Source organism: Rana temporaria, chromosome 4, assembly GCF_905171775.1.
Source record: "Rana temporaria chromosome 4, aRanTem1.1, whole genome shotgun sequence".
Lineage (NCBI taxonomy): Eukaryota > Metazoa > Chordata > Amphibia > Anura > Ranidae > Rana > Rana temporaria.
In genome coordinates this window covers 37,203,592-37,228,085 of record NC_053492.1, presented here as the reverse complement: position 1 = coordinate 37,228,085, position 24,494 = coordinate 37,203,592, and the positions used below count along the sequence as shown (strand labels likewise).

Sequence of the window (24,494 nt, the reverse complement as noted above, 5' to 3'; positions counted from 1 at the left end):
AGGAGATGAAATGGCACCCTCGTACATACGTGGTGTACAGGGTTCTGCTGTCTTTACAGCAGGGAGTGGTTCGGGCTCTCGCCTTAAGTACGGTTAAGAGCCAGATTTCTGCTCTGGCTGTTTTTACTTGCAGCGACCCTTGGCGTCGCACTCCTGGTTGCGTACGTTGGGAAAGGGGGTCTGGCAGGTGGCCCCTCCGGTGCGCCCTCCATTACCCCCATGGGACTTGAATTTAGTCCTTTCGGTGCTTCGGGATGCTCCCTTGAGGACATTCGGGAGGTTTTTTGTTTGTTGTCACAAAAGGTGATTTTATTTCTGGTAGCGATTACCTTGATCAGACGTGTGTCTGTCTGATCTGGCGGCCTTGTCTTGCAAGGCTCCCTACTTGGTCATCCGTGAGGATGTGGTGGTGCTGCTGCGGCCGCAGCAGTTTTTTTCTCCCTAAGGTCGTTTTGGCTTTTCACATTGATGGGGACATTGTTCTTCCATCCTTATGTCCTCGGCCGAAATGCCAGGAGGAGGCCACTTTGCATCCTCTGGATGTGGTTCGGGCCCTACGAGTGTACTTGTATGTTACGGTTCCGTTCCGGAAGTCGGACTCACCGTTCGTGTCGGTGACTGGCCCTACAAGAGGGCCTGGCAGTCGTGTCGGCCACCGTTCCTAGGTGGTTCCGACGGAATGTGCTTCAAGCCTATGCCCTGAAGGGGCGTGCGCCCCCCTTTCGGGTTAATGGCGCATTCGACCAGGGCGATCGGGGCCTCTTGGGCTTTCCTGCATCATGCCTCTGTGTTACAGCAGTGTTAGGATGCATCCTGGTCGTCAATCCACGCTTTTTCAAAGTTTTAGGTGGATGTGTGTGCATCTTTTGATGCCTCCTTCAGCCGCAGGTGTTACGGGCGGCAGTTTATGACTGGAGTTTCTCCGTTGAGCAACTCCGGTTTTTGTTTGGGGTGTAGCCTGGTTTGCTGTTTTATTTTCCCAACCCTCGAATTTTTGACACTGCTTGGGGACATCCCTAATGTCAAAGAAGGCTGTGTCCGTCTATGAACGGAAGAGAAAATAGGATTTTTGTACTCACCGTAAAATCCATTTCTCTGAGTTCATAGACAAACACAGCACCCACCCCTCCTTGGTTTGTACTGCTTGTTACGGACTGAGGCTCCTAGAGCAGGGTGTGGGTTATGCCTGGGGGAGCCACGCCCCCTGGGAGGAGCGGCACGAAGGAAAGGTTTTAACACTTTAAGTGCTGTTAAATTCTGCCTAAACTCTCCTGGTAGGAAGAAGCGTAACCCTAATGTCAAAGAAGGCTGTGTCCGTCTATGAACTCAGAAAAATGGATTTTACGGTGAGTACAAAAATCCTATTTTTCACAGCGAAAAGTGCTGTAAAAATGCACTGATTACTGTGAAAATTACAATAGCGGTGCAGGGGTTAACCACTAGGGGGCGCTAGGGGAGTGATTCTTACTGTAGGGGGGCGTGGCTGGACGTGTGACGTCACTGATAGTCTGTTCCCCCATTATAGGGAACGACGATCAGTGACACTGCCACAGAGAAGAACGAGGAAGGTGTGTTGACACTCGTTTTCCAGCTCCTGTGACCGATCATGGGACACCAGCGGCGATCGGGTCCCACGTGCGCGGTCATGGAGCTTCGGACCGGGTCGCGAGCGCGCTCGACCCACGGCTGGACACTTTAAGGGCAACGTGCCTGTGCCCAGCCGTGCCATTCTGCCAACGTATATCGGCATTAGGCAGTCCTTAAGTGGTTAATGCGTACCTTGCTCCGCTTGCCAAGGGGTGCAAACTTTAGGAAACTTCCATGAACAATCTGCTGGCTAGCTTGCCTGTAAATGCTGGAACAAATGAGGGCCTGCTTTTCTCGCAAACTATAGAAGGAGGAAGTGTCTGATTAGAAGATTCCCCAGGGGAAAAAAAGTAAGGCAATAAAGGTTCCACCTGACAGTCAGTGCTGAACCAAGATTTAAAGTGACAGGCTGTGGAGCAAAAGTGGGAAAGACCCGGGCAACATACCAGCGGCTCATGTGGGGGTAGCTTTCCATCTGTTTGAAATGGAGTAAGGTCAGCACTGTGGCGCCAGCTGGTCATGTGAAATTTGTGGGTGGACTGCTGTGCCCAGCATGCTGAACTGACTTGTAACTTAGCCTGCATTCACACTTGTGTAGTGCACAAACACATGCAATTTTTAGCACTTTCAGGAAATGTACAGTCATGCGTCGTGCTTTTAATGCCATTCATTGTTAACACCCCAGAGAGCTCATTCAGATGGTGTAACGGACACAGGCATGCTGCCGAGACAGTTATAATCTTCGTGCAGGGGGACTACAAGGAACTGCATGGCTTGTCACAAGTGAAGGTACCACATTGTATTCTGAGCTCAAAGGGTTAACTGGACAAGTCTCTTTCATTGCTGGAATGCTAATGAACCCTCTTTTGTGTGCAGGTAAACAGCCCCCCTGTGAGGTGTATGCTGATGGGGATTATGTGTGAGTGATAATTGTTTTAAAGGTTAATTGAATTCTATGTGCCTGGCCAGGAAATGTTAAGTGGGGTGAGGTGCCGAAGAGTCTAGAAACTGGCCAAGTGATTAATTCAAGGAGATGTCATTGTTTCAGGGGGTCTGTGTTGAAGCCCCCTACTGGGAAAAGGGGAGGGTGGAAACTGTCATTGTTCTTGTAACAGTTGTAACCAGATATAAGCAGGTGAAATATGCCAAATAAAGTCAGTCTACTTGACCCTTCAAACGTAGCACGTCTCGTTTCTTGGAAGGGCGTTCGATGGGATATACCGGCGGTACCTGCATATCGCAGCTTGCCAGGGAAAAGGACGTCTCCAACGGCCGATACCCCTCACTACCAGTGGGTAGCCGTTACAGATGGGTACTTTGTTTGGCCTGCAGGCGAATGGACACGCATTGGCTGTATGGGCCCTCACTTGTACCTGTACGCAGGGACAGGTGCATGGACCCGAAGCAGAGCCTGTACAAACAAGACTGTACATCCTATCTTGTGTATCTGTTAAACTCAGCTGAGTGGGTGAGTCTATACAGGCAGTGTGTTCATTAACAAATAAGGGCTGCATGGAAAAAGTTCAGCACTAGGACAGAAAAGTAAAGAAAACGCTCTTCATGCAGGTGCAGTCTACTTTCTCCACTGCGGGTGGCGTTTAACCACACAGTGACTTTGCAGAGGGAGAGGAAGTCAAGAGGAACATGGTTGTGTGCGCTCTGAGCCAGGCACCTACATTACCTATAGGTAGAGCTGGCCCTGATTATGGGGTAGCAAAGGGTATCAAAAATAAAAGTGTAGCCATGCTTGACTGTGCTTGTAAGGTTGTGTGTTTTCCCCGTCATCCTTTATCTATAGTCATATCTATAGTCATATCCCTTTAATGCTGGGCGCCCTGTCATCATATTTGTGAGCCTAACACAACAGATTGTGGGATTAGTGGTTTAGTGCCCAGCAAATTCCATCACACCATCATACATCTGGACTACATTTCCCAGGGATCCTTGCTATCATGAATGAGACTTCTGGAACAGACTATAAAGGAGCCTGGAGATCCGCCTCAAGCTCTCTTCCTCCTGGGCCTTGTGAGAAGCGCAACTCTCTGTTTCGGGGAGAGAGAGTTTGCGGCCTCCCACGCGGTCTTCAGGTGATTCCTGCCCGGCCTATGAGGGCCTAGCTCTGCTTGCCGTTCTTCAGACCTCTGCACGGCATGGATGTAAACCCTCCATACACCCAGTGAAGTGAACAGCCTCAGATGATACATAGAGATGAACCAAATCTTCCTACGTAGGTTTTACATGTATATCTTCTGTCTTCACATTTATATACTGTTTAGAAAGTTCAGATTTTGTTAGGAGATGTTCTCTTCCTGTTTAACACAGAGTGTGATGTCTGGGCATACAGTCAAGATAGCTAAAATTGCTGATTGGAGGAAAGGCACACACCCCCTCTCCACATAGGCAGAGAATCTCAGAGGTGTTTTGTAACAGGGCCAGCTCCCTGCTAATCTATTTTAGCAACCTCCCCTGACAGAACAGTCAGGGTGCTTTTATCAGGCGCATAACAGAGGAACGGGTCAGGAGACAGGTACGGGATTTGGCTCTTTGAAATGAAATAACAAAATTCTGCAGATATATGTGCCCAGTTTAAATTTCATGAATTTGGTTTACATCCACTTCAAGGTGGTATCTCATTGTACATGCATGAGTGTTCTATGTCCACACTGTAAATCCAAGCAGCCCTCTAGGGGGCCGTGCTACAAAAGTAAAATGGGGAGGGAGGAGAAGAGAGAGAACTGTAAGGAGAGGGAAGAATAGCTGTATGAACCTTAACTCTAGGTCCAAGGGGACCATACTTTGTCATTCCAAGGACATCCTTGGTAAATATAAGTGATCATGTACATAGGTAGGGCAACATCCACTATTGCTTCCCAGGAGGACAAGAGGTCCACTTGAGGAGGATTTATTTTATTTTCATAAAATAGGAAATGGGAGATTTTCAATTTGGCAGGGTGGGAATGCTAAACATCTTCATGAATCCCCAGAAGGGCCAGGGGAGCAGGGAGTGCATAAAAGACAAAAGGGACACAGAGGGCATGATATTCAGTGTAAAACTTTAATTGCAGGAGCTTCCTGTAATAAAGACAGGTCACTGCTGCTCTCTCTCCTTGTGCAGGGAGACTGGTCTTGTCTCCGCCCCCTCCTATAACACAAGCTATGTAAAGCACAGTAATTATGTGGCTGATAATTTTACAAGTGTAGCAAAGACTCTAGCCTCCTCCAGTCTGAGAACCTTCAGGGCTAAAGATAGCTGACATCCTTCTGTATGTAGTGGGTTATGAGGCATAGTGGGTGCAAAGTGGATAAAGATATTGGGCACCAGACACTTCTTGGATGTAAAAAAAGGTTTTATTTCTCTTAACAGACCTTTTTATATTTTGAGGGGGAAAGAGGGTTAGGGTCAGGACACCCTTGAGTAGTTGCAATTTCAATTGGCAGACTCTCAAACCTCAATAGGACAGCCGTACAGGGAAAGGCCAAGCGCCACAACTGCACATGCAGGATTGCTGTCTCCTATGGCAACAGTCTTTAACCGTTCCTAACACAAATTGCTACAGTCCTTTGCTTCACTACAACTTCTACTTGTAGTTTTCAGCCCCTTGAGCTCCTAGTCTCTCACTGGACCCTCTGATTCACTGACTTTGAATCCCTGGAGCTCCTCAAAGCTTTGCTGCGGTATCTCCCTTAACCACTTAAAGTGGAGGTTCACCCTATAAAAAATGTCTAACACTACATCCAGCACCGTGCTGCATATAAAATGACACTGACCTTTATTATTTTTTTTGCCGTAGATATCGCTTACCCGTGGAATTCACCGCGGCTTCCGGGTAGGGAATCCCGCGGGAGTGGGCGTTCCTATTGTCATGCCAATTGATTGACATGCTAAACGACGGCGCACACATCGCGTCACGACTTCCCGAAGGAAGCTCGGGTCGGCTCGGCTCTATTCGGCGCCGGTCAGTGTCATTTTATATGCAGCACGGCGCTGGATGTAGTGTTAGAAATTTTTTATAGGGTGAACCTCCACTTTAAGGACAGAAGGTGTTTTTCAGATTCGGCGTTTACAAGACTAAAACATTTTTTTTGCTATAAAATTACTTAAAACCCCCAAACATTATATATATATTTTTTTCTAACACCCTAGAGAATAAAATGGCGGTCATTGCAATACTTTTTGTCACACCGTATTTGCGTAGCGGTCTTACAAGCGCACTTTTTTTGGAAAAAAATCACTTTTTTGAATTAAAAAATAAGACAACAATAAATTTGGCCCAATTTTTTTATATATTGTGAAAGATAATGTTACGCCGAGTAAAATGATACCCAACATGTCACGCTTAAAAATTGCGCCCGCTCGTGGCATGGCGTCAAACTTTTACCCTTAAAAATCTCGATAGGCGACGTTTAAAAAATTCTATACGTTGCATTTTTTGAGCTACAGAGTAGGTCTAGGGCTAGAATTATTGCTCTCGCTCTAACGATCGCGGCGATACCTCACTTGTGTGGTTTGAACACAGTTTTCATATGCGGGCGCTACTCACGTATGCGTTTGCGTCTGCGCGCGAGCTCGTCGGGACAGGGTGCTTTAAAAAAAATCATTTTTTGTTTTATTTATTTTTATAATTTTTTACACTGAAATAAAAATAAAATAAAAAATGTATCACTTGTATTCCTATTACAAGGAATGTAAACATCCCTTGTACTAGAAAAAAGCATAACAGGTCCTCTTAAAGCGGGGGTTCACCCTGTTAAAAAAAAAAAAGTTTTTTTTTATTAGACCATTAAATTCGGCATCGTAGCGCGAGCTACGGTATGCCGGTCTTACATTTTTTATGCCCGTACTCACTGTGCTATCGATGATTGAAGAATCCGGGGAATGGGCGTTCCTATGGTGAGAGAAGGTGATTGACGGCCGGCCCTGGCACGTCACGCTTCTCCGGAAATAGCCGAAATAGGCTTGGCTATTCACGGCGCCTGCGCATAGCCTGTGCGCAGGCGCCGTGAATAGCCGAGACCTACTCCGGCTGTCTTCGGGGAGCGTGACGTGCCAGAGCCGGCCGTCAATCATCCTCCCTCTCCATAGGCACGCCCATTCCCCGCGGGAGTCGGATTCTTCAATGAGCGATAGAACAGTGAGTACGGGGATTAAAAATTTAAGACCGGCATACCGTAGCTCGCGCTACGATGCCGAATTTAATGGTCTAATGATGGAAAGGAGGGTGAACTACCGCTTTAAATATGAGATCTGGGGTCAAAAAGACATCAAATCTCATATTTAGACTTAAATGCAAAAAATAAATAAAAATGTTGTCATTTAAAAAAATGACAACAAAAAAATTGTCTCTTTAAGACGCTGGGCGGGACTGACGTTTTTACGTCACTTCCGCCCAGCAAAGCTATGAGGACGGGTGGGGGCCATCTTGCCCTCACTCGAGTCCTCACTGATCAGGCAGCAGCACCCGATCGCCTCCGCCGCTACTGACGGCTCCGGTAAGCGACGGAGGGCGTGGGAGAGCGGCGGGAGGGGGGCCCCTCTCCCGCCACCCATAACGGCGATCTTGCGGCGAATCCGCCACGGAGACCGCCGTTATCGTTTACACGCCCGCCCACTGAAGAGATGGATATCTCGGTTGTGGCAGCAGCTGCTGCCGTTACCGAGATATTCATCTTTAAAAACAGGACGTATATATACAGTGGGCGGGCGTTAACCGGTTAAGCGTCACCTACGCTTCCCTGCTGGGTCCCTAGCTTGGCACTCCAGATACTTCTCAAGCTTCACCCCTGCTAACCATCTCTGCACCTGGCTTGACTCACAAGGCTGCTCTGCAAGCGTCACCTCTGCTGGTTGGGTCCCTGACTTGATCCCTGCCTGAAGTTTCCAGATTCTCCACCTTCAGTTACTCACTGTGGTCCCTGGTAAAGGTGGTTGGTCCCTTAGTGGCGACAGCTTTCCTTCTACCTCTGACTACGACATGGTTCTCCGACCAGCAGAACTGTCAATTATGGATGGCCTGCAAGCTGCAATCCCAACCATGTGCTGCCCTCTTACTTCTGGATAGACCCTCACACAGCCTGGCAGCCTGGGGGGAAAGCACACGTCCACCCAGACAGCTGTTCAGGTGGCACAGAACACAGATCCCCTCGAATATTTAGGTTCTCCCAACAGGCCAAGGAAAACAAGAAAACCCTTGCCCATTGGCTGAGATACCCCATATACCCATAACCTGACCTTGGGTTGCCCTACGCGTATCTAGTACCACCAAGTACCCGACCACCTAGCGGTAGAAGAGAAAAGTGCAAAAAGGCCAAACTTAGGGAGAAATCTATGGATCTCTAGCAATTGACCAGGGTAAGTACTCCTGGCAAGTACATTTTTGAGGAGCTTCCTGACTAAACCCCAGGGTGCTACATAAGATAAGATCTGGCTTTGCAAATTAATTTGGAACACACAAATTGGATATATTTCCTTTGTGGCTATCGAGAAATATAATTGGATGCTTTTGTGCCTGGCATGCAACTTTAACCACTTGCCGACCGCGCACCGTCGATATACGTCCACAAGGTGGCTCTGCTGGGCGAGAGCACGTAATATGACGTCCTCTCTCCCAGCCACCACTAGAGGCGTGCGCGCGTGCCCCCCCGCTCGCCCCCGACTCCCGTGCGTGTGCCCGGCGGGCGCGATCGCCGCCGGGCACACGCGATCGCTCGTTACAGAGCGGGGACCGGGAGCTGTGTGTGTAAACACACAACTCCCGGTCCTGTCAGCAGGGGAAATGCTGATCTTCGGTTCATACAATGTATGAACCGAGGATCAGTGTTTCCCCTAGTGAGGCCACCCCCCCCCCCCCCCCCCCCCCCCCCCACAGTAAGAACACACCCAGGCATACTTAACCCCTTCCCCACCCCCTAGTGTTAACCCCTTCACTGCCAGTGGCATTTTTATAGTAATCCAATGCATTTTTATAGCACTGATCGCTATAAAAATGCCAATGGTCCCAAAAATGTGTCAAAAGTGTCCGCCATAATGTCGCAATACCGAAAAAAAAATCGCTGATCGCCGCCATTACTAGTAAAAAAAATATAAAAAAAATGACATAAAAATACCCCCTATTTTGTAAACGCTATAACTTTTGCGCAAACCAATCAATAAACGCTTATTGCGATTTTTTTTTTTTTTTACGAAAAATATGTAGAAGAAAACGTATCGGCCTAAACTGAGGAAAAAAAATGTTTTTTTATATATTTTTGGGGGATGTTTATTATAGCAAAATGTAAAAAATATTCATTTTTTTCAAAATTGGCTCTCTATTTTTGTTTATAGCGCAAAAACTAAACCGCAGAGGTGATCAAATACCACCAAAAGTAAGCTCTATTTGTGGGAAAAAAAGGACGCCAATTTTGTTTGGGAGCCACGTCGCACGACCGCGCAATTGTCAGTTAAAGCGACGCAGTCCCGAATCGCAAAAAGTACTCTGGTCTTTGGGCAGCAATATGGTCCGGGGGGTAAGTGGTTAAGACAAATTTGTACTAAAAACAAAAAAAAGCTGCTTATTAACAAACACCTCATTACACTTTGCCTTGGACATGTGTGTTTCAATAGACATAAGGTATGTTTATGTAAAGAATTTCAGCAGCACTTTTTACAATGTGAGTGAGATAAAGAATAAGACGTAGTCGGCAGGATTTGAACCTGCGCGGGGAGACCCCAATGGATTTCTAGTCCATCGCCTTAACCACTCGGCCACGACTACATACATGAAAGCTCTGAAATGGCATGTACATGCATGCACAAAATTGCACACGTGCATAAATATTGTGAGTGTACATGTCCAGAGATCTTTTGTTGTGGTGCTTTCGCATGCTGCCATGAATAGGCACCAGGAAAGGAAAAATACCGAAAGGTAAGCACAGTATTCAATATTGCATTATATCTGAGCCGAAGCTCAGGGTTTTTTTTTCGTGTTCTCTTTGCTGTGAGAGCCTGACTGGGTAGGCCGAAAAAAAAGAAACACAAAGACAGGCGTTTTGTACACTAAAAAGTATTTCTCTTATCGCCCATGGACGGACACGGCTCCTTAAATCTTGACACTTGGGTTATGTTCCCTGTTTACAGGAGAGGACTAGGCAGAAACATGTTAGATAATTAAATACATGTTACATTAACAGAGTTGAACATTCCCGCCCAGGGGGCAGTCCCTCCAGACATAACCCTCCTCCCTGCAGCATGCAGCCTCAGTTTTGTTCTGCCTAGCAAAGGAGATGGACGTATGGCTCCCTTTGGGCCCAGCGCCCTGAGGAGAAATTTCTATTTTATTTTACTTTTTCTTGAAGAATCTTTCAACTGTCGGCTGAGACAGGCTGGATAATATAGATCCTAGTAGTCTACTCAGTCCGACCAGCGAGCGTGGGCACACCTTTGCAAAGAGTCTGGGTCTGGGAGTCAGTATCTGGTCCTTCCCCAACATGCTGGTGGTAACATCAGGTGTTAGCACCTGGGATTCCCACAGAGGCTTTATTGTTAGCCCTGGACACTTTTGTGCCAGGGTGGGGGCGGACTGCGGATGGGCGGGGGTTAAGAGTGCCCCCTCCCCCCGTTATCCCCTGGGAAATGCTCTGTTATGGAGCCGTGGACTGGGTACCTGGGTCGGTGCAGGATAAGGCATTTATGGGTGCGCTTCTCACTGCTGTAAGGGACTCTCTTAAGCTGGATAGTGCAGCTGGGTTTCCGCCGAGGGCTCAGTCTTTTTTGGATCACACAAATCAGACAGCTGTGTGTAGGTTTTTTCCTTCTGTGCCCTTCTTTGATAATTTCTTAGATGCAGAATGATAAAAGCAGCTGAGGGCTTTTGTAGTCCCTCACCGCCGGGCGGTTCAGTGCCCCTTTGAGGAGAGCCCTCTCAAGAGGTGGGCTTCTTCTCCGGTGGTGGACCCTCTGGGTGTCATGTATAGGTGACCACTCTCCCTATTGCAGGAGGCCTCGCTTGTATGGATTTTTTTTTTTAAAAGCCTATGGCGTGTGAACACACCCAAAAACTCCACCCGGTGCAGAAAAAATGTGCACACACATAAAGAGTGTTCACAAAAACGTGCAGACGGGTGCAACGTCAAGTGGTCCTCCTGTGAAGAGGGACCCAAACCCTGATCCCCCGGGGCGTTAGGCTCCAGACGGGGACTGAGGTACTGTGGTCTGAGCAACCGAAGCCGACGGAGACCCCATGAGAGCAAGTGAACTAAGCCAGAAGGCCATGTCCGCCCACTCCCAAGACGTTCAGGGCTGGCCCGAGGACCCGCACCCTACTAATCACACAGTGAACAAAACGTGCACAAACAAAAATAAGACAAAAACGTGACAAACATAGGCTTAAAGTAAATAAAGTGGGGGAAAGGGATAGTGAAGAGGAGAGTGAAAGAAGTGGTCATTGTGATCAACAATGACCAGGCCCTCCGGCCAGGAATAACAAATTCCTCCGGTCCTAGCCAAAAGGCCCGGCCCAGGAGGCAGGTGCTAAAAAAAGTGTGTATCTGGTGCAGTGACCGTGGTATCTTAAATCAATGTGTCCCTCACACACAGTGATCTTCAGATACCCCTGGACTGCCACTCCAGGGGCACATGCACCATAGGCTTTTCGTTCCATATCCAACCCCCCAACCGGCCAGTGCAGCCCTCCACCCCTGCCAGCTAGAGAGCCCTTCAAGGTTTTCTTGGGGAGAACTGCCGCTCAGGTAGCAGCCTCCACCAATACTAGCCCCTCCATACCCTCCGTCAACCCGGCGGATTTGCATGGTCCTACCCCGTTCGACCACACAGGGCATTACCAGCTCCTCCTACCGGATCGTTGACAGAGATAGCACTTACGCCAGCCAGCCAGAAGGCCAGACTCTCCTCACCAGAAGCACCCTTCCAGATGGCTCAGGCTCAACCATGGGCCAGCCCCCAGTAACTGTCGGACAGCACAGCATAGTCCCTGCTGAAACCATCCTTCCAGGTGCAATGACATCATTGGATTGCATCCACCCTCCCCATGTAGGAGGTGCTTCAGCGCTCCGCTGACAACTGATAAGAACAGATACCACACCCAGTCCTAGCCAAAAGGCCGAGAAGGGACAGGGAAGACACCACGATCAGCACGGCCTAGAGTGCAATGGCCGAGCCTTGCCCTGGGAGAACCACCTTCATGATCATGGTGTCTCTCCTGCCAGCTAAGGCTGGGTTCACACTACGGTTTTCCCGTCCGTCAGCCGCATACGATTTATATGAAAAAACGTATGCGGCTGAAACGGACGGGAACGTATGGAACCGCACACATGTGCGTTTTCCATTGACATTAATGTTAAAGGAAAACGTATGCGGTTGCCATACTGTTTCAAAAACGACCGCAAAACCGTGGTTGAACACGGTTTTGGGTACGTTTAAAAAACGTTTTGCCAGCAAATCGTACCCACCCGGATGCATCTGAGTGCATACGATTTGCAATGCATTCTCTATCTATACGTTTTCCCGTCCGGGCCCGTACGTTTTCAATACTGAAATCGTATGCGGCTGACGGACGGGAAAACCGTAGTGTGAACCCAGCCTTATATAGATCCTTGTAGTCTACTCAGTCCGACCAGCAAGCGTGGACACACCTTTTCAAAGAGGCTGGGTCTGCCACGCCATACCCCATGACTCCTGGGGTGGCCGGTGAGCTTTGCTCCGAGGTCCACATATGACTGGGCTGTGGTGTTGTCTCACTCACAGTGGACCGGGCCGACAGCTACCTCCATTGCGATTGTAGTTCTGTCAGGAATGCATCAGCGAGTCCTCGCTTGGACGGGTAAGTACAGTCCCTCCTGCTTCGGTGGGTTGGTACGGCTGGGCATTCCTGGGGTTCGGGGGACCTCTTCTCCCTTTCCTGCTCCTTTCCCTTGCTGCATTGCTAACATTGCCGCTGTCAGGGGGGGGGGGGGGGGGGGCCTTCCTGAGAGGACTGTTATCTGGCCTGTGTTTTTTTCTTTTTTGTATTGGGCTTTCCTGTGAGGTAAAAAGCCCTGTGATGAGCACAGATGTTTATGATTATACTTCAGCGAGTAGTTAGACGCTGACTGATTGGTGACAACTGTAATTTTTATGCTGTATCTGTGTCTTATCCTTAAATAAAAAAGCCCTAGGAGGCTTTTCCTGTTTAAACACAGGTCCCTGCAGAAGTTGCCTCATGGTTCTTTTCCTCACAGGCAGCGCTGGGCAGTCTCCTCCTGAGGGAGTCCCCTGGTTACCCCTGGTCAGCACAGCAAGTGGGTGAGAGGCCCTGAATAGGGCTCTAGAAGCTTTTGTCTATTTGTATGGACAGGTGTGCATATTATAATACACACTATGTAAATATTGGAGTCAGTATCTGGGTCCTTCCCCACATGCTGGTGGTGGCAGCAGGTGTTAGCACCTGGGATTCCCACAGAGTTTTATTGTTAGTCCTGGACACGTTTGTGCCAGGGTGGGGGTGGACTGCGGGCGGGGGGTAAAAGAGTGCCCCCTTCCCCCGTTATTCCCCTGGGGAATGCTCTGTTATGGAGCCATGGACCAGGTACCTAGTAAAAAAAAAAGCAGAATAAGGTATTTATGGGTGCGCTTTTTACTGCTGCAAGGGACTCTCCTAAGCTGCATAGTGCAGCTGGGTTTCCACCGAGGGCTCGGTCTTTTTTGGATCACACAAATCGGACCGCTGTGTAGGTTTTTTCCTTCTGTGCCCTTCTTTGATCATTTCTGAGATGCAGAATAAGGAAAGCCGCTGAGGGCTTTTGTAGTCCCTCACCGCCGGGCGGGAACCCCCACTTGTATGGATCTGACTGATAGAAGATCCGAAGTACTGACCCGTTCCATGTTTACCATGCTGGGGTCTGGCTTGCGGCCTATTGTGGCCACTACTCTGGAGTCTCAGTCGGCGCTGGTGCAATTTTTTGGGAGGTTTTTCAATTGCATTGAAAACTCCCATTGGCGGCTATTTTGTCGTAGCTGCGCTATGGCTTAGCTTACATTGCGCTGGCCATTTTCCTGTGGCCGCATTCTGAACGCTCAGCGGCCATCTTGGAGTAGTCCTGACCCCTAGTGCTGTATACAACTCACGGAGTGAGCATTTTGCACCAGACAGTGGAGGAGCACTGACTCTCTCCTGAGGTTATTAGGCTAGCGGACCAGCTGGTCCAGGGCCTCATATAGGTCTGTGATGCTTCATTGTATGCTGCGCCCTTGTTATCCAGGGCTTCTGTTTCAGAATGTTTTTTTGCACACGGTGGTGTAGTGCCTTACTCCATTACTTCGCAGTAAGATAGTCATTGGTTCGAATCCGGACACTGACACCAATCTGCCTGGAGCTTGCATTGTCGCTCCCTGTGTCTGTGTGGGTTTCCTCCGGGTACTCCGGTTTCCTCCAAAGGCATCTGTGCATACACCTACATAATATACATACACACTATGTGTGTTTATTATTTAGGGGCAACCCTCCCAGGTCGTCAAAGGCCCAGCTGGGGGACTAATCCGTCCCTGTGTGCGTAAGCCGATCACGCCAGCACCCAAATCCTGCCAATGTATGTAGCCTTCCCTCCCTGTCTCTAGGTGGGAGGGGCGGCTTGCAGGTTCACAATTCGGTGAAACCTCCCTGCTCTCCGACCAGTGGGTCTGCGAGGTGGTCTCTTCGGAGTACTAGATAGGGTTTCCTCTTATCCCGGCCCGTCGGTCTGCCTTGGGCAGTGTGGGATTTGCTAAGCTGCGGGGTCATTTTGCCTTTCCTGCAGGACGAGAGTTTTGGGGTTTTCTATGGGCCTCAGGCCCTAAATACCTTTGTGAACGTCGGGTAGTTCCGCATGGAATCCATTTGTTCGGTGGTAGCTGCGCTCCATCCGGGGGATGCCCTGACGTCCTCGGTCATCAGGGACGCATACATGCATGTCCCGTTTTGCGCATGTCAGTGTTTTTTTCTGTGCTTCGTGATGAGAGAGAGTCTCTGTCAGCCTGTGGCCCTCCCTTTTGATCTGGCGTCAGCACCATGGGTTTTCAGCTAGGAGCTCGCACTTATCCTAACTTTGTTGGGACAGCGAGGCTTTGCCTCATTGGCTACTTGGACGACTTTCTTCTGAGAGCAGCTTCTGTCTCTGGATGGGTTATTCCCATTCAGACCCTCTGATTCGGGTGGGTGTTAAATGTTTAGGCCAGAAGGTGTAGCTCAGTGGCAGCAAGCCTGCCCTCCATGTGTGCGACCCAGGGTTCAAATCCTGGGCATGCTAGGTTCTGACTCAGCGTTGCAGTATCTAGGGTTGGTCCAGACTCCTCGGTGGCAAGGGTCTTTCTTCCCCTGGAGAAATTGCAGACTCTTCAGTCTGTGGTGAAGGTATTGGCATCACGCAATCAGTCTTCTCTCTGGGCGCTCCTTCAAGGCGGTACTGTATGCCCAGTTCCACACCCTGGTTTTCCAGGGGAAATACTGTCCAGGTGGTAAAAATCTCTTGTCTCTGAAATCAGATTCCGGTGCGCCACCTAGTCAGTCTCTCGTGACAGAGATCCCCGACTCTTGGGTCCGGGAAGTTGTTTCTTCCTTCCAGTGGTCGGTGTTTACGACGGATGCCAGCTCACGGGTTGTGAACCGGGGGGTTCACAAAACTGGGGGGTTCACAAAACTGGGGGGTCCAGTCGGCCACACCTCCCTGAATGTGTCTGGTCTCGGTAGCTACCCAGGGTCGGGCCTGGGTGGGAGACCGCCTGGGAATTCATTGTCCTATTTTAGGCGATCAGGCTATGTTTCTCCTCGTGGTTGACCGATCTGGTTTCAGCCGGACGACGCCACGGCCGTGGCTTCGGTCTACCATCAGGTAAACCGGCAGGCGGACTACTGGAGTCGCCAGATGCTGGACCAGGGCGACTGGCCTTTGTGCTTGGGGTGTTTCGGCTCTCTTGCAGGAGGTGAGCCTCGCAGGGCATGAATCTCCTGGCCGCTCGTCTCCGCCGCAAGGGTCTCAAAGTTAGTGGCCAGGTCTAGTGATCTGGTACAGACGCGTCAGTCGCGCTGGTGGCCCTGTGGGGTCTGTATCGGCGACTTTTTGCCGTTCCTCCATGGTAGTTGCTTCCTCGGCCACTCCACAGAGTGGAGGCTGATGAGATCCCGATGATTCTAATCGCTCCAGATTGACCTTGGCGTCCTTGGTACGCCGATATCGGGCGCCTGGTAGCGGAGGTACCCTGGCAGTTGCCAGGGCAGGAGGTTCCTCTGTCTCGAGGTCCCATACTTCCTCCTGTTGTACAGTCACTGACTTGCTCAACATGGTTATAGGAAGCCAGACTTTAGGTGACCGGGTCTGTCTGACTCGGTCATCTCAACAATGCTGAGGGCACCGTAGTCTTCTTCCAGGGGATCTACCGTCGCACCTCTCTTGGTGCGAAGGAATGGAGTGGCGTCCACGGACGTACTCGGTGTCCAGGGTCCTGCTTTTTTTTTTTTTTTTTAAAGCTTGGAATGGATCTAAAAATTGCTTAAAGCACCGTTTGGGGGCAGATTTCAGCCTTGGCTGTGTTCTTTCAGTGGCCTTTTTGCGGCCCGTTCCCTTGTGGGTCCCCTTTTTTTGTGTGCAGGGGGTTTGTCATACACTTTCCCCTCTTGGCTCTTCCCCCATGAGTTTTGACTCTGGTGCTCTCGGTTCTTCAGGAACCTTCCTTTGGAAACATCAGAGAGATTTTGTCTTGACACTATCTCAGAAGGTGGCCCCTTTAGTGGCCTTTAGAGGGGTTTCTGAGTTGGCGGTCTTGTCTTGCAAGCCGTCATGCTTGTTCCTCCATAAGGATTAGGTGATGGTGCACCCGCAACCTTCCCTTCTTCCGATGGAGGTTTCGGCCTTTCATACTTTAGGCGTGGTACGCGCTTTGCGGGTATACTGGCCTACTACGGCTCCGTTTCGGAGCTTCTGACTCTCTTTTGTGTCGGTGTCTGGTCCACAAAAGGGCTTGGCGGTCTCGTCGACCACCATTTCTTGGTGGATCAGGCAGACCGTCATACAGGCCTATGCTCCTAAGGGGCGGGCCCCCCTTTCCGGTCACGGCACTTTCGATCAGGGCAATTGGTGCTTCCTGGGTTTTTTCCGACACCACGCGTCGGTCTCACAGGTGTGCGAGGTGGCGACTTGCTCGTCCGTTCACGCTTTTTCCAGAATTAACATGGTTGCTGTGAGTGCATCTTATGATGTTTTTTTCAGCCGCTAATTTTTGCCGGCGGCTGTTTAAAGTTGCACCTCCTCCGTTGAGTAGCTCTGCTTGTTTTGGGGTGAAGTTAAAATTGGTTTTACTGATATATTTCCCACCCCTCGTTTTTTGACACTGCTTGGGGACGTCCCACTTGTCAAGATTTAAGAAGCTGTGTCTGTCCATGGACGATAAGAGAAAATAGGATTTTTTGTACTCACCGTAAAATCCTTTTTCTCTGAAGTGGACGGACACAGCTCCCACCCCTCCTTTTTAGGTTTGTACTGCTTGTTACGAACTGAGGCTGCATGCTACATTGAGGAGGGTTATGTCTGGAGGGACCGCCCCCTGGGCGGGGCTGTTCAACTCTGTTAATGTAACATGTATTTAACATGTTTCTGCCTAGTTCTCTCCTGTAAACAGGGAACATAACCCACTTGTCAAGATTTAAGGAGCTGTGTCCGTCCATGGACTTCAGAGAAAAGGATTTTACGGTGAGTACAAAAAATCCTATTTTGCCTAAAATTAATGTCTGCAAGATAGACAGAATAGTGTAATGATTCTGTTAAAGCGGGAGTTCACCCAATTATATATTTTTTTTATCTTTTCCCCTTAGATGGATGCTCGTTTTGTCTAGGGGAATCGACTAGTTGTTTTAAAATATGATCCGTACTTACCGTTTTCGAGATGCATCTTCTCCGTCGCTTCCGGGTATGGGTCTTCGGGAGCGGGCGTTCCTTCTTGATTGACAGTTTTCCAAGAGGCTTCCGACGGTCGCATCCATCGCGTCACTTGTAGCCGAAAAAAGCCGAACGTCGGTGCGGCTCTATACTGCGCCTGCGCACCGACGTTCGGCTTCTTTCGGAAAATCGTGACGCGATGGATGCGACCGTCGGAAGACTGTCAATCAAAATAGGAACGCCCAGTCCCGCAGCCCATATCCGGAAGCGGCGGAGAAGATGCATCTCGTAAACGGTAAGTACGGATCATATTTTAAAACAACTAGCCGATTCCCCTAGACAAAACAAGCATCCATCTAGGGGGAAATAGTGTCATGTGCGGGTGAACCTCCGCTTTAAAAAACCTAAGTAAATACCTATTAAATTCTTTCATCTATATCACCTCCGGCGTTCTAGTTTCTGTTCTCACATTCACTTCCTGGTTTGCGGCGCTCGTTCATGTAAGAACTACATTTCCCAGTATGAATTGCGGCACGCCCAGTAATTCACACCTCCTTGAAGTCTCTAACACGTAGAGAGCGTCCTGCTGCACAGATGTAGTTCCCAGGAGGGGGCGAGCACGTCACTGACCACCGCAGTAAAGCCTCCCTTCACAGAGGTGAGTAACAATCAGACAAGCAGGAAGTGAACAGAACAGAGAAGAAATAGAGCAACTTCTGAGCAAAAACAAACAATGAAGTGAAAAGAGGAATGTCTGCAGGTAAAGAATGCTTATTATGGAAAAAAAAAATTCCTTTACAACCCCTTTAAAGAGTCAGGAGGAATTACATCAAGGTAACATAGCTTTACCTTAGACGTGTGCTAAAGTTCCCATAGACATATGCTGCTGAAATTCTTTAAACAATATAGCTTTTTCTTTTTTTTTTTTTTTTATGGTATGAACAAAAAACGTAGTCGGCAGGATTTGAACCTGCGCGGGGAGACCCCAATGGATTTCTAGTCCATCGCCTTAACCACTCGGCCACGACTACCTGGCTGAAAGTGCCCTAAGGAGCCTGCTTCTGAAAAGATGGGCCACGCATTGAGGATTGGTCTCGCAACTTGCTTTGCGGCTGGAGCCAATTGGATCCACACATTAAGCTGTACAAACTGTGTAGGTGGAGACACCGTGATATGAGTGGTCATGGGGTCCTGTGGAGCGTTAAACTCGTTTGCAATTCATTTAGTTCCGAATTCGTTTAACAAATTATTACAAATTAGGCTGCTTTCACATTGAGGCGTGCAGCCGCGGTGACGGTATAGCCGCGCTATTTGTAGCGTGGCTATACCGTCGTATTTACCGCGATATTCGGGCGCTAGCGGTGAGGTTTTAACCCCCGCTAGCGGCCGAAAAAGGGTTAATACCCCGGTATTACCGCGCTTTCCCATTGATTTCAATGGGAAGGCGCGGTATAGGAGCGGTGAACACACCGCTCCTATACCGCGGTAAAGATGCGGCTAGCAGGACTTTTAGAGCGCTCCTGCTAGCGCACCGCTTCAATGTGAAAGCCTTCGGGCTTTCACATTGAACACTACAGGGCAGGTTTTTTCATGTGGTATAGCAGCACTATTTTTAGCGCTGTACCGCATGAAAAACGCCTCAATGTGAAAGGGGCCTAAGTTGATTTCAGAATTTCAGAACTTTTAAATTTCTGAATTTTCGAATTTATGAAAATGCTAAATTTCGGAAATTTGAAAATGAGACATTTCGGACATTCTAATTTTTGGGAATTCAGAAATTCAAATTTCGGAAATTCAAAAAGAATTGAATTCCGGGTTTTCAAATTTCCGAATGTTCGAATTCTGAATTTTCAAATTTCCGAAAAAAGCTAAACAAATGAAACGGAAACAATTTTTTCGGCAGTGCACATGCCTAATTGGCTTAAAGTGACACTAAATGTTCACTTTAAAAAAAAAAAAAAAAAATGTCATACTTGGTTCCACTGTGCTGTTCGTTTTGCAGAGTGGCCCTGAACATCCTCTTCTGGGGTCCCACGGCAGCTCACGCGGCTCCTCCCCGCATCAGATAACCCCCTCTGGGAAGCTCTCTCCCAAGGGGGTTACCTTGCGGTCGATAGCCGCCGAGTGTATGACTCGTCATTGGATTTGATTGACAGTAGCGGGAGCCAATGGCTGCGCTGCTATCAATCCAATGAACAGCTGAGAAGCAGTGGAGAGCGCGATGCAGGATCGTGCCCACAGAAATTCGGGGCTCAGGTAAGTAAAACGGGGGGGCTGGGGGGCTGGACAGTGTGCAAGGTGTTTTTTCACCTTAATGCATGGGATGCATTAAGGTGAAAAAACACAAAGCTTTACAACATCTTTGAAGGCCAAAAGCACTTTTAGCTGGTTTATAACCTTACCAGCAACTAGCTCTGGTGAGTTCACTGAGTGAGACTGGCGGCGGCACATAAAGGGTGTTGTGGCAGCACTTTTTAGAATTACAAGGAGTTCAATCATGAATAAAGAGCACATCTTTCAGTGGTTTTGTGGAAGTTTACATTTATTATTGTGGCATGAAATATATGGACTTTTATACTGGACACTTTTTTATTCTCTTTGTGTTTCTTTTTTATAGCGGTTGTATAGTCCGTCTTTTTTTTTATTTTTATTTTTTACCTACAGGTAAGCCTATACTTAGGCTTACCTGTAGGTAAACAAATATCTCCTAAACCTTTACAGTTTAGGAGATATTCCCCTCGTAATGCGCCGCTGACTGCCACGGCGCCTGTGCACAGGAGATTCTCGGCTGAAGGCCCGGCAGACGCCGGACCTTGCCAGAAAGAAGTCTCCCGCGCGCATGGGAGGGAGTGATGACATTTAGGCTCCAGCCACTTACAGCGCTGAAGCCGCGATACCCGGAAGACACGCCGAGGCAAAATGTCAGCTGCCTTGCCGTGGACTGAGAGGGATACAGACGCCTCGTTCTAAGGTAAGTATTTCATATTAGTTCATTATGCCTTTTCCCTTACAGGTGTAAAAAAAAGTCAGCGGGTATACAACCGCTGCAAGAGGCACTTTATTACAGCAGTATGCATATTTTTTTAATGAATTTATTACTGATATTGTATTTGATAGATTGTACTTTTTTTTTTTTTTTTATGATATAGTCGTATGCAAAAGTTTAGGAACCCCTGACAATTTCCATGATTATCATTTATAAATATTTGGGTGTTTAATCATCAATTTCATTTTGATCTATCAAATAACTGAAGGACACAGTAATATTTCAGTAGTGAAATTAGACAGGTGCATAAATTTGGGAACCCCAACAGCAAAACAGAAAAATCACATCAATATTTAGTAGAGCAGAAATAACAGCCTCTAGACGCTTCCTATACCCTGTAATGAGTGTCTGGATTCTGGATGAATGTATTTTGGACCATTCCCCCTTACAAAACATCTCCAGTTCAGTTAAGTTTGATGGTTGCCGAGCATGTTCAGCCCGCTTCAAATCACCCCACAGATGTTCTAAAATTCAGGTATGGGGACTGGGATGGCCATTTCAGAACATTCTACTTGTTCCTCTGCATAAATGCCCTAATAGATTTTGAGCCACGTTTTGGGTCGTTGTCTTGTTGAAATATCCAGCCCCGGCGTAACTTCAACTTTGTGATTGATTCCTCAACATTATTCTCAAGAATCTGCTGATATTGAGTGGAATCCATGCGACCCTCAACTTTAACCAGATTCCCAGTACCGGCACTGGCCACACAGCCCCACAGCATGATGGAACCTCCACCAAAATTTACTGTGAGTAACAAGTGTTTTTCTTGGAATGTTGTGATCTTTTGCCGCCATGCATAACCCCCTTGTTATGACCAAATAACTCAATCTTTGTTTCATCAGCCCATAGCACCTTATTCCAAAATGAAGCTGGCTTGTCCAAATGTGCGTTTGCATACCTCAGGCGACTCCGTTTGTGGCGTGTGTGCAGAAAAGGCTCCTTTCCCATCACTCTCCCATACAGCTTCTCTCTGTGCAAAGTGCACACAATTGTTGAAGGATGCACAGTGACACCATCTGCAGCAAGTTGATGTTGTAGGTCTTTGGAGGTGATCCGAGGTCTGTTTTTGACCGTTCTCACCATCCTTCACCTTTGCCTCTCCAATATTACAAGAACTGTGCCTGTGGTCTTCCATTTCCTCACTATGTTCCTCACAGTGGACACTGACCCCTTATATCTCTGCCATAACTTTTTGTAGCCTTCCCCTAAACCATAATGTAGAACAATCTTTGTTTTCAGGTAATTTGAGAGTTGTTTTGAGGCCCTATGTTGCCACTCTTCAGAGGAGAGTCAAAGAGCAAAACAACTTGCAATTGGCCACTTTAACCACTTTACATCCCGGCAATTGACAAAAGACAGCCACAAGGTGGCTCTCAATTGCCAGGAGGACGTCTATGGACGTCCTCTGCTCCTCCAGCCACTGGGGAGCGAAGTGTCGATGCGCGTGCCTGGCGGCCGCGATGTCTACCGGGTGCCCACGATCAGCGGATACACAGACAAGGACGTGGATCTGTGTGTGTAAACACACAGATCCACATCCTGTCAGGGAGAGGAGACCGATGCTGTGTCCCTTGTACATAGGGACACAGATCTGTCACCTCCCCCAGTCAGTCCCCTTCCCCCACAGTTAGAAACACTATGCAGGGTGCACATTTAACCCCTTCCTCGGAGCTCTGTGTATCCATTCAGACACAAATCCCCCAAACTGGCCCCTGTCCCCTCTCCCCCCCGTCGCAGCAAATCAGGAGGAGTGTACTGGATGGAATGCATTAAGATAAAAAGTCTGACTTTACAACTCCTTAAAGATAGACATGTGCTGAGGTTTCCATAGACATAAGCTATAATTATCTCTAAGAATTTCAGCAGCTTTTTTTTACAGTGTGACCAAGTTAAAAGAGAGGACGTAGTCGGCAGGATTTGAACCTGCGCGGGGAGACCCCAATGGATTTCTAGTCCATCGCCTTAACCACTCGGCCACGACTACCTAGCTGAGAGTGTCACAAGGAGCCTGCTTCTGAAAAGATGGGCCACAAAATATATGCTTTTATTATATCTTTTTATGTGACAACACTGAAGAAATTACACTTTGCTGCAATGTAAAGTAGTGAGTGTACAGCTTGTATAACAGTGTCAATTTTCTGTCCCCTCATAATAACTCAACACACAGCCATTAATGTCTAAACCACTGGCAACAAGTGAGTACACTCCTAAGTGAAAATGTCCAAAGTGTCAATATTTTGTGTGGCCACCATTATTTTCCAGCACTGCCTTAACCCTCTTGGGCATGGAGTTCACCAGAGATTCACAGGTTGCCACTAGTCTTCTTCCACTCCACCAAGACAGACATGGCGAGCAGTCAATCCTGCAGCCAGTAAAACACAGAACAGACCAAAACAATCACATGCAGCTACACTGATTAAAGTGAGCAAGAACTAAATTTATCTAACATGGCACCTTTCTAAGTTAAAGGACAAGTGTCGATCAAATGGAAATTTTCCAGCAGTTCGTCGATCATCGTTTCATGAACTGGCCACATTTCTATATATGACCAGCTTAAGTTTTTCAACTGGTAATTTTTCCAAATTCCATAACTAAACTAGAAAATGCATTTCCTGAGGAAAATGCGTGGGAATGCTGAATTGCTGAGCCCACACCAAAGCCATTCACCATAACCACTATACTATCTTTGGGACACACAGCTCCTTTCTCTGGGACACACAGCTCCTTTCTCTATCTGCAAAGTAGAGAGTATCCTGACTTCCTGGTCGCCCCTCCCCCTCAAGAGGTTCCCCCTCCCCCCCAGGTCAGTGAGGAGGACTTCACTGAGGTAAAGAAAGCTATTTAGGGAAAGAAATACCATTACAAATGCTTTTAATTCACATACCAAATACGTGAATAAGTCTTCAAACAAACCTTAATAAATCCACAACCGTACATGCGATCGATACAGCGACTTCACCGTTTGAAAGACATGGCCCTTGTGAACACATCGATATGAAATTTATGTTGATAAACTTAAAAATGTGGCCATGTTAGCGATTTAGAAAAGAGTGTCTTTGTGTGTTTTGCAGAAACATTTTAAAGACGTTTTAACATGACGGTCAATGGGAGGAATTTTGGGGCTCTTGTCCTTTAATAGCTCCTGGAACTAAAAGTCAAATGCCTATCACAAAACCGATCACATTGCCTGGAACCAGACAAAAATACCTACGTTTTGATATATATATATTGTGTATGACAAGTAGATCTTGTGGGCGTGAGAGCAATTTGTTCCCCCTTTTTTTAAAGATAATTATTTTTTTCAATGATCTGCACTGTAATGATCACATGACACACTGTAAAGCAGCTCCATAGGAACACATTATAAGCGATAACATTTTCTGAAAAAAACACTAAACGTAAATTGCTTTTTCACAAAAACCGTAAAAGATATCAATCCGAAAAGTCGTAGCCGGATAGCTGAATATTTTGTGACTGTTTTAAAGTTTGTTTGGTGTCTGTAAGTGAAAGTATGAAGGAGCTGAAACTTTTGGCAGCACGTGAGCTTTGAAGCGGTAAAAAGGATGTTCTCATTGACTTCAATGTTAAAAAAAAGTGTCTAAAAGCTTATTATTTTAAAAAGTATAAATAGTACAAAAAAACTTGAAGTCCCATCGTTAGCTGAACAAGATGAACATTTTAAAAGTTGAATGGTCTCAATCGCTGAAAGTATGCAGAAGTTACGCAGAGCCAAAAAACTTACGGAATAAAGGATAAAAAGAATAATAAACTAATATCAATACTGGGAATGCTTATTAAAGCATTCCCACTAATAAATGTACAGATATCAATACTGGGAATGCTTATTAAAGCATTCCCACTAATAATTGAAAACAATGTACTCCACGTGTTATTATTCTTAAACGGGGATTAATGACATAAAAGTAAACGTGTAATAACCCAACCCCACTAAATATAACTTATTACTTTAAAGTTTTTTTTTTTT

At 47.5% G+C, this 24,494-nt stretch overlaps 4 non-coding genes across 4 annotated transcripts; all 4 read right to left on the bottom strand.

Annotated features, from left to right (window-relative positions):
* Positions 1–9,256: 9,256 nt before the first annotated feature.
* On the bottom strand, positions 9,257–9,338 carry TRNAS-AGA. Its single transcript has one exon. It is a non-coding gene; the product is annotated as a tRNA-Ser (tRNA).
* A 2,301-nt stretch (positions 9,339–11,639) lies between these two features.
* LOC120938513 lies at positions 11,640–11,795 on the bottom strand. Its single transcript, XR_005749097.1, has one exon. It is a non-coding gene; the product is annotated as a U1 spliceosomal RNA (small nuclear RNA).
* Positions 11,796–18,412: 6,617 nt separating this feature from the next.
* On the bottom strand, positions 18,413–18,494 carry TRNAS-AGA. Its single transcript has one exon. It is a non-coding gene; the product is annotated as a tRNA-Ser (tRNA).
* A 3,917-nt stretch (positions 18,495–22,411) lies between these two features.
* Positions 22,412–22,493, bottom strand: TRNAS-AGA. Its single transcript has one exon. It is a non-coding gene; the product is annotated as a tRNA-Ser (tRNA).
* Between the last annotated feature and the right edge of the window lie 2,001 nt (positions 22,494–24,494).